The sequence below is a fragment of the Maylandia zebra genome, linkage group LG20 (genome assembly GCF_041146795.1).
Source record: "Maylandia zebra isolate NMK-2024a linkage group LG20, Mzebra_GT3a, whole genome shotgun sequence".
Taxonomy (NCBI): Eukaryota; Metazoa; Chordata; class Actinopteri; order Cichliformes; family Cichlidae; genus Maylandia; species Maylandia zebra.
In genome coordinates, this window is record NC_135186.1 from 37191896 (window position 1) to 37206663 (window position 14768).

At 44.8% G+C, this 14768-nt stretch overlaps 1 protein-coding gene across 1 annotated transcript in view; it reads right to left on the bottom strand.

Annotated features, from left to right (window-relative positions):
* Positions 1 to 565: 565 nt before the first annotated feature.
* LOC112436641 (polymeric immunoglobulin receptor) overlaps positions 566 to 14768 on the bottom strand; it is a 37695-nt gene continuing 23492 nt past the window's right edge. Inside the window, exon 10 of the mRNA XM_024806389.2 lies at positions 566 to 1854. The gene's annotated coding sequence lies outside the window, so the exon portion shown is untranslated. The remainder of the gene's footprint in view (positions 1855 to 14768) is intronic.

The following is a 14768-nucleotide window of genomic DNA, read 5'->3' on the forward strand; positions in this document are numbered from 1 at the left end:
GATTTCGAGCATTTAGTTCATAATTCACTCCTCAGCTACGGTCGCCATGAGTGCAGAGCTAAAAGCTAAAAGGTGACCTTGAGGGTCACCTTACATTAGCAGAACAAAAGGTGCCTATAAATAAAATTTATTATTATTATTATTATTATGCATTTTGCATTAAACTGTTAAATACAGTGAAACTGTATAAAATACATATTAAAAAGTTCAGTATTACGGTAAAATACTGGCAGCTATGGTTACCAGAATTTCACATGGAAAATATGGTGACAATGCAGAATACATAACGGTATACTTTGTTGAGAAATGTAAAATTCACAGTGAACTTTGGTTTCTGCACAATAATTACATTAAAATAAAAAACCAATATAATGTAAACCTGTTAGAATACAATTTTAAGAAGATAAGATAACCTTTATTAGTCCCACACGTGGGAAATTTGTTGAATTGAAGAAGCTTGATTACCGTCTTCTATTGACAAAGCACAGAAGAGCTGTTGTCAAGAGATGTACTCTAAGACACGTCTTCAGCTGAGAATCAGAGAGGAGAAACACACAGTTTTTACTTGCAGCAAGGGCAGCCACAGAGCACCCGCACGAGAGTGAGCGCTCAGGGACTTGCGCTCTGCCACTGCCCTGGTCTTTATTTATAGACATCAGTGGGCGTTTGTTCCTTACATTGGAATGTGGATGTTTATATGTGTGTGTGCGTGTGTGTGTCAGAGTGTGACCCCATAAAGACTTCCCTAAACCTGCTGGTCTGGAAGTCCAGCAGTTCATCTAAACAAAAGGCACTTAGCCTAAAAGAGACATAGATACGTTTATCCTGCCACAAAAAAATAAGAGAAGGTACGACCTCTCCCATGCTCCCAGGATGTGGGTGTGAATGCCAGAGCACTCTGGAATGTACACAAAGTCTTGTAGTGAACAACAGCCTAAGTCAACATGCAGCATTCTACCATATGCAAACTTATATTATTAAAAGATTATACTGACTACTAAGTACAATTTTCCATTGACAGCTGTATAATACAAAACATGTCTTTTTATTCAAAAGTTCAAATTAACAGTAAATTGTTGGCAGCTGTTTTAGCCAGAATGTCGTCTAAAAAATTAAGCTCCAACAAATGAGGCCATAAACATAACAGGGCTGATTGGTGTAAAATTTACATTCTATGACGTTTTGTTATAATTTGCTAGAAACATTAATGAAAAAACAGTAGAGACAAAGATTAAATTAAACAGTTAATATCCATCCATTCACTTCCACTTATCCTTTCCAGGGTCGCTGGAGCTGTCATAGGACGAGAGGTGGGGTACACCCTGGACAGTCTGTCGCAGGGCTAACACACAGGGACAGACAACCATTCGCACTCACATTCACCCACAGAGTCACACCTATGGGCAATTTAGATTAATCAATTAACCTATCCCCACTAACTGCATGTTTTTGGACTGTGGGAGGAAGCCGGAGTACCCGGGGAGAACATGCAAAGTCCACACAGAGAGACCCTGGCCTGATGGTGGAATTGAACTCAGGACCTTCTTGCGGCAACAGTGCTAACCACTGTGCCACCGTGCTGCCCTAAACAGTTAATATTAAATAATCAAATTAATGACTAAAAAGGCACTGATCTAATTAATATCAAACTTAATCCAACCAAAAACAAATAAGTACATAATAAACAGTCAAAATTTAAAACACTTGATACTTGCAGACCTGATAGTAGAGGTCTTTCAAAAAAGTCTCTGATGGTGTCTGAGGAACTGGAACAGGTTTTGGATCCAATGTGCTGGAGGACTTGCATGTTGTTCTTCTGATGCTCGGTGTAGATTAGCCTTCTTTCCTTGCAGTCTGAAAGCAAATACAAAGCACAATAAAGCAAACTGCCCATTTCAAAAGCAAATATACAATCTTACATTTAATAGAGCTGACACAATTAATCGTATAATGATTAACAATTGTCATGCATTGCAATGCGGACATAAAGCATTTTTAATCCATTCAGAAGAAACTAATCGATTATTAAATACAGTCCCGATCAAAAGTTTAAGACCACTTGAAAAATGGCAAAAAAATCATTTTTTGCATGGTTGGATCTTAACAAGGTTCCAACAACATGCAACAAGCAGAAATGGGAGGTAGACAAAACATTTAACTTACATTTAACAAACTTAAACTGAGACAGGCTGTTTTACAGCTGATCAAATGTTTAGGACCACATGCCTTTAAAAGGCCAAATCTATGCAAATATGTGAATTCGTTGTCATTTTCTGTCAGGTAAATGACAGGTAGTCACACTGTCATGACGTTCTGATGGCAAAAGCAAAAAAACTTTCCTTTATGAATGTGGTCCAACTGCATAAGCACAGTCTCTCACAGTGTGCCATCACTGCCATCATCAGATAATGTTGTTTCAGTTTTTAGGAGTGTAGTGAGCTTATTCAGAGTATATGACTGACCCAACTCATGTATTTTTTTTTTTAAATTTCCTCTACAATGGTCAGGATGGAAGAAGCAGGTCGCAATGAAATACATAACCCTAAATAAATCAAAAAGGAACATTGTCTTTAGCTGCTCCTGGTAAATTAAGCAGGGGCTTGTTTCACAGTAAGGCTAGCTAAAATCTTCAACCTGCTGCATTAGCATGAACTTTCCAGAAAACTAAACAGGACTGAAGGCAAAGCCTGTGACAGAGGAACGCTTTCAATGCAACAAGAAAACTGACCAAGCGAACTATGGTTACTGTTGATATACGTCTCACGATAAACTTACATTGAAATAGAAGGTTGTTAGCAGTGATGTGCGGATCGAACCTGAAATATCGATTCCTCCGATATCAGTCATTTATGTTCTAGAATCGATTCTCACATTAAAATATCGATATTTTAGTAATTTAGGGTAAATTTGTAGTTTATCATTAACAGGAACACAGTGGAAAGAAACTATAACATTCGGATTGTCTACATTCAAAGGAACTACTTCCTCTTCCGCCTTTCATAGTCATGTGTGATATACAGCTGTATAAATGTCTCGCAGCCCCTTGGCGCGCACACTCACAACAATGACTGGAGTCATGTGCGGACTTATTTTACCTCCACAAACAGCTGAGACGTGGTTTGCGATACATGTGGCAAAAAAGTGAGGTGTTGTGGCCAATGTTCCCTCTAAGCTGCGCGCATGCGCAATTGTGCACTGCTGGAACGGTCTCTGCGCAGAAAAAAAAAATCTAACCTGAATTGAAATTAAAGTAAATATGTTAACAATTCTGTTTTGCAGTGTTAGTCAGTAAGTGAGTAAGTGACTGGTCAGTAAGTGAATCCCCGTATGGGATTAGAACGATGCCACCTTATCCCACAGTCCAGCCAATAATGCGATTCACATTCAAGTATATACGCAGCTAATCAACGTGGTTGACAGGCTATGACACCGTCCTTATGTGCCCACACCGGTGTTTTAGCAAGTGAAGGTATGTGTAGCCTGTTTTAGAGTTTAGAAATGTGTTAAGATAGAATCTAGAATTATTGTAGAGACACTGACACTGCCCTCAATGTAATAAAGTCCTGACTGTGTCATGAACTTAGAAGTAGATTTCTAGGAGACCCTCCCCCACTTGAACTGTGAGACTAAGACAAAAAGGAGTTAATGTTGAGTGGAAATTCCTCAGGGCATGCCTGGGTGGGGGTCTCAAAGTTTGTAACTGAATAACTTTGGTTTGGAAGGGAGATGGACTTTTATGACCCTCAGGAAGGCACGTACATAGAGATATACGCACATAATGCTTTAACTGTTATGCACACACATCCACATGCACACTCACTCACGTGCACTCACATAGACATACGGGTACGCGCACACACAGGCATTCACAGGCTCGTGCAAACACACAGACACAGAGTTTGCAGCATACCATGGGGGGTTTTATGATGGGGTCACTTCTAAAAAACTGAGTGAAACAGACAAAGGAGTTGAGATCTGCAGAGGAGTTCTGGGGTCCTGTACATCTCCCTTCTAGAAGGTATAATCAATATGTGTAGATTAATAAAAGTGTTGTGAATTGACTACTGAGTCCCCGGTGTTCTTTCTGGAGGCCTGAGGAATCTACGAACCGGGTAAAACTGTTTTAAGGTAACACTAGCAAAGCGGCTGATGTGGAGTGAAGCCACGTTAATGACAACGTGTACAACCATTGGAGATGTGAGCAGGACAGACGGAACAATTAACGGAAAAAGTGTGGACTTTATTACAGTTTTTAAATTGTGTTGATCGGCCACGTAAAACCAGATTTATGATAAAAATATCTGCAATGTTTGGTTTTCTTCCTGAATACTGTCGTTGTTTATATTTACTGCCGGAAGAAACGTTAAAAACTGCATTTTACAAGGAAAACGCTTGAAAGCCTGTGAGCAAAAACAAAAACACCCCACCCTTTCCCATTCACATAAATGTAAATTCTGTAATTTGCTCATTTTAATAAACCATGTAACTTGGATGGATTCAATGCTGGCGTGACCACAGTGCACACGTCTGCTGTTGCTCACAGCGCTCAGGGAGTTTGTGTGCTTGTTCAGACACATGAAAAATTAGAGGGAACATTGGTTGTGGCCATACTTGCCAACCTTGAGACCTCAGAATTAGGGAGACATTCAAAAGGGCTGTGGGGGGGGGGGGGGGGGGTGATAAATACATTTTACAGTGTTTATTTATCGGATAAAATACATTACATGTCACCGTTATTATTGGCCGGCCCGGAAACAGCGGGGGTATCCAAATTCAGTGGCTGCTTCCACCTGAGGACCCGGCCTTCGCGGTCTAAAGAAAGCCGGGTAGTACGTCATGAGCTCCCTCGGTGGAGTGAAACTGCTGTCTGCTCCTTGCTATCTAAAATATAACCGGGCGCTGGCGTAAACTCTCGACCGTCTCACACTTTGTTTGATCAGTTTTCTGTTTGACGTTTATTCAGCTGTGTGAAAGCCCCGGAGGAACCCTCCCGAGGGATTAATAAAGTTTAATTTAATTTAATCTAATCTAATAACTTTAATCTCAGCCAAACCGATTTACTCACGAACAAATAAAACACTGAAAAAGCCAAACAATAACATTTTTAATGTAACAAGTGTCACCTGGCAGTTTGTTGCTCTCTGCCAGGTGATTGGTTGAAGAGCTGTGAAAAGGTAGTGGGTGTGTGGGGTGAAGTCAGCGCTCTTCTGTGGAAAAAACCAGAGGCAATTAATTCACTCGGGTGCAAGTGGGTATGCTGTCGTGTGACCACGAATTTTAATAGAAGAACTGATCAAGCCCTAGATCGACTGCGCGCAGGGAAACTGATCAATATTCTGTGCTGTCTTTGCTGTCCTTTTTTCGTTCTTTTGATTGATTTGTAATTTTGTTTTGGTTAGTCCGTCCAGCCGTAAAGGTCGGTTATTGATTGAGAGTGAGTTGTGTAAGGGCGGACTAACCTCCCTTTTTGTTTTTTGTTTAATTGTTTGTGCCACTTCCCTTTATCTCCCAGATCGCAGGTCATGCATAGAGCTGATTCCCAGCTGCGCTGAGACCCAAATAGTTTGCAGTGCGTGCCACGATTGCAGTGTCGCTAAGCGGGGTGTGACGGGTTGCAGTGTTGTGTTATTTTCACAACGTTTGTGTCGTAAGTCTCATGTGCAGCTGGGATATCAGCAGGATGTGTTGTAAGTCCTGTCTGGAAATAACTGGGAATTTGTATGTCTAATTAATGTAATAAATAAATGATCAATTTATTTCTTTGCCCCGTTTACTCATACCTTGTCCTCGGTTACATTTTGGCGTTGTCGACAGGGTTCAAGGGAGTGGCCATTTTGTTTTGTTATTTTGTAAGGACAGCAGAGACAGGTTTGTAAGATTGGAGCGAAGGAGCAGCCAGGTCTCGATCGCCATCATGGAGGGAAGCGAGCAACAAACAATGGCCCAACGTATACAGGAGTTGGAGAATGAACTTAGAGACTTGAAAACAGCATCTGTGGGTACAGAGAGGCCCTCGACGTCAACAGGAGCTACAGGAAGTGAATCAGAGACTGTGAGACCCAATCAACAGGATAGAAAGTTGCCATTATTTTCAGGGAAGTTGGACAATATGGGCTCACTGACTCTAGATGAGTGGATTGAGCAAATGAGAAAGAGCAAGCTCAAATTATTTTTAACCATTTAGAGGGTACTGCACGCACTGAGATAAAGTTTTTACCAAAGGAACAGAAAGAAAATGTTGAGAAAATTTTTGATACGCTGAAAGAAACTTACAGCTGCTTAGATTCCCACCTTTCTTTGCAACACAGATTTTTTAAATCGTAAACAATTAGAAGGTGAGTCCTTAATTGACTTTTCTCATTCTTTGATGGCCTTAATGGACCAGATTATTAAAACGGATGAGGAAGCCGCAAGAAAAGCTTCAAAAGATCTGCGTGAACAATTTTGTGATGGTGTTAGAGATCAGACATTGAGGATCAGGCTGAGAGATTTGACTAATGCCAACCCACAGTGGACGATTCGTGAGGCGAGAGCCGAAGCGACCGGGTGGATGGCACAGTATGAGAATCAGCCTTTTAGGTCCAGATATAATCAGTCTATTTCAGTCTCTGCAGATATGCAAGCTTCTTGTGAAAGTGTAGATTGTAGAACATCAGAATATGCTGAGTTGGTGTCCCTTTTTAAAGCCCAACAGACACAATTAGAGTTGGTCATTAAGGCATTAAACCCACAAGAGGTGGCTGCTTCTAGCAATCACACTTCTCGATGTAGAAGGACGGTGAATGGTAAACCCATTTGTTTTAGGTGTGAGCAAATTGGACATATTGCCTGATTTTGCCCGACATTACCCAATTCTGATGGAACTCAGCATGAAAGATGAGCTAGGGCTGATGGCCAAACTACTAGGGTGGCGGAAAACTAGTACCCACCAGTGCACAGAGCCACACACTGGTGGGAGGGTTGCAAGGCTCCAATAATGTAGTACTCAGTCATCTAGTTGGTGAATGCTTGGAAGGGGAGGTTGATTTGGGTGGAGTTATTATCTCATGTTTGCTGGACACAGGGTCCATGGTCACAACAATCACAGAAAGCTCTTTTAAAAATAACTTTTCTCATCTCAGTGATGAAAAGCTTAGAGACTGTGGTTGGTTGGGACTTATAGCAGCTAATGGTCTACAAATTCCTTATTCTGGGTATATTGAGTTGGATGTTACAATCCTGGGAATTCACCTACCTCGTCGAGGGGTGTTGATTGTGGGAGATCCAATAGATAACCACATGGCACAGAAAAAGACATCTGTACCTGGTGTGTTAGGAATGAATGTATTGAACCCCCTGTACTCTGAATTGTTTAAACAATATGGTTCTGACCTCTGGGAGGCTCCAGTTTTGAAGACTGCGCCACGTGGTTGGAGAAGAGCATTGAGATACTGCCAAATGATGGAGGCCATGGCAAATTCTCTGGAACCCCATCGTGTTAGAGTACAGGGTAAGAAGTTCTTCTGTGTTCCTGTTGCCTGTCCAAAGATGCCTGTGAATACACCCATTGACCTCTTGATTGAACCCCTCGGGCCTGATGATGGTTTTCTCCCGGAAGGCTTATTGGTGTCCCCTTCATTGGTAAAGGGAGAAGGAGGGGAGGCTTTTGTTCCAGTTACTAATGTGGGTAAAACTGATGTCTGGTTGACACCTCATTGGGTGATTGCTACAGTTCAACTGGCCAGTGTGCTAGCAGAGGGTAATTCTGAAATACAGGTCTCTGTAAATTCACAGTGTTGTACAGCTTATATTTCCAGTCATACAATGGCAGACAATGCAGCGGAATTGGATCTGCCTGAATTTGAAAATCTCGAGGAGAGCAAGAAATGGCAAGCAAAAGTTTTATTGCAGAAGTATAGCGGCGTGTTTGCCAAGAATGAGTTGGATGTTGGTTGTAGTAAATTGATAACTCATGAAATTCCTTTGATAGATGAAACACCAGTGCGACAACCATACAGGCGAATCCCTCCGTCTCAGTATGAACTGGCAAGGGATCATATCAAACAGCTGCTGCAAGCTCGCATCATCAGAGAAAGTAGTAGTCCGTATTCATCCCCAGTAGTTCTTGTTCACCTACGCATGTGTGTCGATTATAGACAGTTAAACGCCAAGACCAGAAAGGATGCATTTCCTCTGCCAAGGATTGAAGAATCCTTGGATGCTTTGACTGGTGCTCAGTGGTTTTCCACCTTGGACCTGGCTAGTGGTTATAATCAGGTGGAAATGGATGAGAAGGATAAGATTAAAACTGCATTTTGTACCCCATTTGGTTTGTTTGAGTTCAACCGCAGGCCTTTTGGTTTGTGTAATGCACCCAGTACATTTCAGCGCCTGATGGAGCGTTTGTTTGGAGATTGCAGACATCAGTCGGTGCTTTTGTATTTGGATGATGTGATTGTTTTTTCATCCTCCGTGCAACAGCATTTGGAACGGTTGGAAGAAATATTCTCTCGTCTGGATAAAGAGGGGCTTAAAGTGAAACTCTCAAAGTGCCAGTTTTTCCAGAGGCAAGTGAAGTATTTGGGGCATGTGGTGTCTGCCGAAGGAGTTTCTACTGATCCAGATAAAATAGCTGCAGTGCCGGATTGGAAAACGCCCAGCAATCTAGCAGAACTGCGTTCCTTTTTAGGATTTGCTAGTTACTATAGGAGATTCATAGCTATTTTTTCACGCATGGCTGCTCCCTTGCATAGACTGGTCTCTGCACTCCTCCCTCCAGGTAGAAAAGGTAGGACGCCCCCAAAACCGTTATTGGATTCTTGGGATTTAGAGTGTGAACAAAGTTTTCATCAGCTCAAGGCTGCCCTAGTTTCTGCGCCAGTGCTTGCTTTTGCTGATTTTCAGAAGCCATTTACGTTGGAAGTAGATGCAAGCTATGGGGGTCTAGGGGCACTGCTCTCCCAGGAGTATGAGGGTAACTTGCGGCCAATAGCTTTTGCTAGTCGGAGCTTAAAGCCTACAGAGCGGAATATGAGAAATTATAGTTCCATGAAGCTTGAGCTTGTAGCTCTCAAGTGGGCCATCACTGAAAAGTTAAGGGAGCATCTTTTGGGTCATCGTTGCACTGTATTTACAGATAATAACCCACTAAGCCATTTGTCCACGGCAAACGGCAAAGCTAGGTGCCACAGAACAGAGGTGGACATCAGACCTGGCCGCTTTTGATATGACCATAAAATACCGGCCTGGGGCTCAGAATGCTAATGCAGACGCATTGTCCCGCCTACATGGAACTGTAATGGACTTGGATAGTCCGTTATCTAATGATATTGGAGTGCAGTGTGAGATGATTCCCAGTGTTCAGGCAGAGATAAGTGTTTTACCTGGTTGTTCTTTCTCTGATCTCTGTACGTTACAGAAACAAGACCCTGTGATTGGTCCCTTCTTAAAGTATTAGGAGGTGGCCAGGTTGCCAGATTCAAAGGAAAGAGATAGTCTTGGTAAGGGTTCGAGGGAATTGGTCCGTCAATGGGGGTGGATGAAACAAAGGGAGTCTGTGTTGTATCGTTGCACTCATACTCCTGATGGAGTGAGGGAGGTTGACCAGCTTGTGTTGCCGCAGTGTTTAACAGAGCCGCGTCCTTTGTTTACTCCACGATAAGCATGGCCATCAAGGGGTTGAGCATACACTGCAGTTGGTGCGCTGGCCACACATGTATGCAGATATTGAGAGATGGTGCAGAGATTGTGAAAGGTGTGTTCTTTCTAAGGCTGTTGTGCCAAAGATTAAAACCTTTATGGGTAGTATTTCTGCATCTCGGCCTAATGAAATTTTGGCAATTGATTTTACAGTACTTGAACCCTCAACTGATGGTAAAGAGAATATTTTGGTAATGACTGACATCCATCCATCCATCTTCATCCGCTTATCCGAGGTCGGGTCGCGGGGGTAGCAGCCTAAGCAAAGAGGTCCAGACCTCCCTCTCCCCAGCCACCTCCTCCAGCTTGTCCGGGGGAATACCAAGGCGTTCCCAGGCCAGCCGAGAGATATAATCTCTCCAGCGTGTCCTGGGTCTGCCCCGGGGCCTCCTCCCGGTGGGACATGCCTGGAACACCTCGCCCAGGAGGCGCCCAGGGGGCATCCTTGCCAGATGCCCGAACCACCTCAGCTGGCTCCTTTCGATGTGGAGCAGCAGCTGCTCTACTCTAAGCCCCTCCCGGATGGCCGAACTTCTCACCCTATCTCTAAGGGAGAGGCCAGCCACCCTTCGGAGGAAGCTCATTTCCGCCGCTTGTATCCGCGATCTCGTTCTTTCGGTCACTACCCACAGCTCGTGGCCATAGGTGAGGGTAGGGACGTAGATCGACCGGTAAATTGAGAGCTTCGCTTTTACACTCAGCTCCCTCTTCACCACGACTGACCGGTGCAGCGTCCGCATTACTGCAGCCGCAGCCCCAATCCGTCTGTCGATCTCCAGCTCCCTTCTCCCATCACTCGCGAACAAGACCCCGAGATACTTGAACTCCTCCACTTGGGGCAGGAACTCATCCCCGACCCGGAGTGGGCACTCCACCCTTTTCCGGCTGAGAACCATGGCCTCAGATTTGGAGGTGCTGATCCTCATTCCCGCTGCGTTACACTCGGCTGCGAACCGCTCCAGTGCGAGCTGGAGGCCCTCACCCGATGAAGCCAACAGAACCACATCATCCGCAAAAATCAGAGATGAGATTCTGAGGCCACCAAAGCGAAAGCCCTCCGCCACTTGGCTGCGCCTAGAAATCCTGTCCATAAAAATTATGAACAGAACCGGAGACAAAGGGCAGCCTTGGCGGAGCCCATCACCCACCGGGAACGAGTCCGACTTATTGCCGGCAATGCGAACCAAGCTCTTGCAACGGTTGTATAGGGATTGAATGGCCCGTAGCAATGGGCCAGACACCCCATACTCGCGCAACACCTCCCACAGGACGCCCCGAGGGACACGGTCGAATGCCTTCTCCAGGTCCACAAAACACATGTAGACTGGTTGGGCAAACTCCCATGCACCCTCAAGTATCCTCGAGAGGACAAAGAGCTGGTCCAGTGTTCCGCGACCAGGACGAAAACCGCATTGTTCCTCCTGTATCCGAGGTTCGACTAGCGGACGAACCCTCCTCTCCAGCACCCTGGCATAGACTTTCCCGGGGAGGCTGAGGAGTGTGATCCCCCTGTAGTTGGAACACACCCTCCGGTGTATGACTGACATATTTTCTAAATATACTCAGACTGTCCCTACGAAAGATCAGCGAGCCAGTACAGTGGCAGAGGCTTTAGTGAAGCATTGGTTTCATTTATTTGGGCCTCCAAGTCGCATACATTCTGATCAGGGGCGAAATTTTGAAAGTGCTTTGGTGCAACAGCTGTGTAAGATTTATAAGCAGGGCTCTAGAGTGCGACCAATTTGGTCGCAAATGCGACCAAATTTCTCCATGGTGCGACTAATAAAAAATACTTGGTTGCACCGGTGCGACCAAGTAAAAAAAATACTTGGTCGCACCGGTGCAACCAAGTATTTTCTCGGAAAAAAAGTTTCAGCAACCCTGAAAGTCTCCGTGTGTTCAACAACAGGCACACATTATGCCCATGTCGTGTTCTAAACCAATCAGAGATACTCAGAGGCGGGGACCTCTGTGATTGGCCGTGGTCCAGATATTCCTGCAGACCTACTTGTGTTTACGTTTGAAAGTGCGGGCAGATAGAGAAGGGTGAGTAGCCCAGGTCAGAAGTGTATGAAGTTGGTATTGAGAAAATATGAAAAGAACAATTGATAACTTTTTCGTTAAGTTAAGGCCTGATCAGTCCAAAATTCTGAGCCAGCGCTCTGACACGGAGCCATCAACCTCTCCGTTTTTGTCAAACACTGGTCCGGAGACGGCATCAGAAAATGAGCCACATACGATCGACTCCCAGCCGGAGTCCACTGAAAGTAAAAGTCAGAAAATGTATAGATTTCGAATCGAGTGGCTTGACCAGTTTCCCTGGCTAAGATACAGCCAAGCTGACAATATGATGCACTGCATTTATTGTCGCGAGTGTGGAAAGACCATGGCCGGCAACACAGCATTTGTCACTGGTGCTAATACGTTTCGAATTGAAACGCTGAAAAAGCATACAGCATCGAGAAGACACATTATATGCCGCGATAAATGCTCTGCCAAAATGTCCCCGCTCCCCACTGCCTTTCAGCGGCAGGCAGGAGTAAACAGGTCATCGGAGGAGGCCGAGATGATCATTAAGTTTAACATCGCCTACAATATTGCAAAAGAAGAAGTTCCGTTTACTAAGTTCAAGTCAGAAATAACTCTTCACAGGAAAAATGGCTTGGACATAAACCCCACATACAGCAATGATGTTGCGTGCGCCCAGTTTATAGGCGTAATCGCTGACACACTGAAAAAAAAGAAGTCAGTGGAAATTGCGAACAGTACATACATGGCCTTCCTGATCGATGGAGACACAGACATCGCCACAAAAGAATGTGTCATTGTGTACGCTCGTATCTTGCAAAAAGGAAGACCAGCGAATATACTGATTGGACACATTGAGGTCCAGCATGCCCATGCCCAAGGTAAGCCATGTCATGTCACGTAGCCTATGTATATGATTAATAATATTACGTCGTGTTACTGAATTAACCATATCTAGCATGTTCTTATCATTGAAAATTAAACATAGCAATAATACATGAATATAGAAACTCAAACTGAAAAAGACTGCATTGTAAACTCTTGATCTGATAAGTAAATGGTATTTTTTTTTAAATTTGTTTAGGAATTTATGCTGCCTCAAAGAAAGCATTTGCTGCTCTTGGGGACCAGTGCAGTAACTGGTTGGATAAAATCATTGCTATGGGGGCTGATGGAGCTGCTGTTAATTTGGGCAGCAAAGGGGGTGTCAAGTTAATCATTTTGAAAGGTTGTTAGTTAATCATTTACAAATCAAAAAAAACGTGAACATGTAAAACTGCGGTGTTAAGTAATGCAGTTTAAAAATTTGGGTACGCCTAACTTTTGTGCTTGTACGCCTAAATTTTGTGCTGGTGCGCCTAAATTTTATTTTTAGGCGCACCAGTGCAACCATGGCAAAAAGTTAGTCTAGAGCCCTGATAAGATAGAGAAGAGTGGGACGACACCCTATCAGGAGCGGAGGCCCTGGCGGACTGACCCCCGGCTGCCAAGACTGGCAATAGGGACATGGAATGTCACCTCTCTGGTGGGGAAGGAGCCTGAGTTAGTGCGTGAGGTTGAGAGGTACCGACTAGATCAGGGGTGCTCACACTTTTTCCGCATGTGAGCTACTTATAAAATGACCAAGTCAAAATGATCTACCCACTACAAAAATCCAAAACATATACTTATTTATAAATATATTGAGGATTCTTTATATCTACAATGTATATACATGCATAACCGCAATATCCAATATTTCACAACACAATTAACTATGTAAATTTTTTGTCATTACCTGAGTTTACTCTGATGACTTGCACTGAATTGAATCAGCCAGGGATGCATAGTCCGGACAGTAGCTGCTGACGGCCAGGTTTAAGAGAAAAAACCGAGAGCTAAAAATTGGAGTTAACTCGCTGACTAGCTTGTCAGTTTTACTACACTTCGCGCCGCTGTTTGCGCATGCGCAGCGACCTAAGCATCAGAAAAAATCTGATGTCATCTGACTGGCTTCCCTGTATCAATCAAGTGACGGGATGGATGATAGGCTGGCATCTATTTTTTTAATGCCATGCGATCTACCAATACTACCTTTGCGATCGACTGGTCGATTGCGATCGACGTATTGAGCACCCCTGGACTAGATATAGTCGGGCTCACCTCTACGCATGGCTTGGGCTCTGGAACCAGTCTCCTGGAGAGGGGCTGGACTCTGTCTCAGTCTGGAGTTGCCCCTGGTGAGAGGCGGCGGGCTGGGGTGGGTATTCTAATATCCCCTCGGCTTGCTGCCGGTACGTTGGGGTTTTTCCCGGTGGACGAGAGGGTTTGTTCCCTGCGCCTTAGGGTCGGGGAACGGGCCCTGACTGTCATCTGCGCTTATGCGCCGAGTGGCAGTTCAGAGTACCCAGCCTTCTTAGAGTCCCTGGGGGGGGGGGGGGTGCTGGAAGGTGCTTCACCTGGAGACTCTGTTGTCCTGCTGGGAGACTTCAATGCTCACGTGGGTAACGACAGCGAGACCTGGAGGGGCATGATTGGGAGGAACGGCCTCCCTGATCTGAACCCGAGCGGTGCTTTGTTATTGGACTTCTGTGCTAATCACAGTTTGGCCATAACGAACACCCTGTTCGAACATAAGAGTGTCCATAAGTGCACGTGGCACCAGGACGCTCTAGGCCGTAGGTCGATGATCGATTTTGTAATCGTATCAGCAGACCTGCGACCATATGTTCTGGACACTCGGGTAAAGAGAGGGGCGGAGCTGTCAACTGATCACCACCTGGTGGTGAGTTGGATCAGGTGGCGGGGGAGGACGCTGGACAGACCTGGTGCACCTAAACGCGTAGTGAGGGTGTGTTGGGAACGTCTAGCAGAGGCCCCAGTCCGCGAGATCTTCAACGCACACCTCCGGCAGAGCTTCAACAGCATTCCGAGGGAGACTGGGGACATTGAGTCCGAATGGACCATGTTCAGCGTCTCCATTGCCGAAGCTGCTGCATTGAGCTGCGGCCGCAAGGTGGTTGGTGCCTGCCGTGGTGGTAATCCCCGAACCAAATGGTGGACACCAGAGGTGAAGGGAGCCA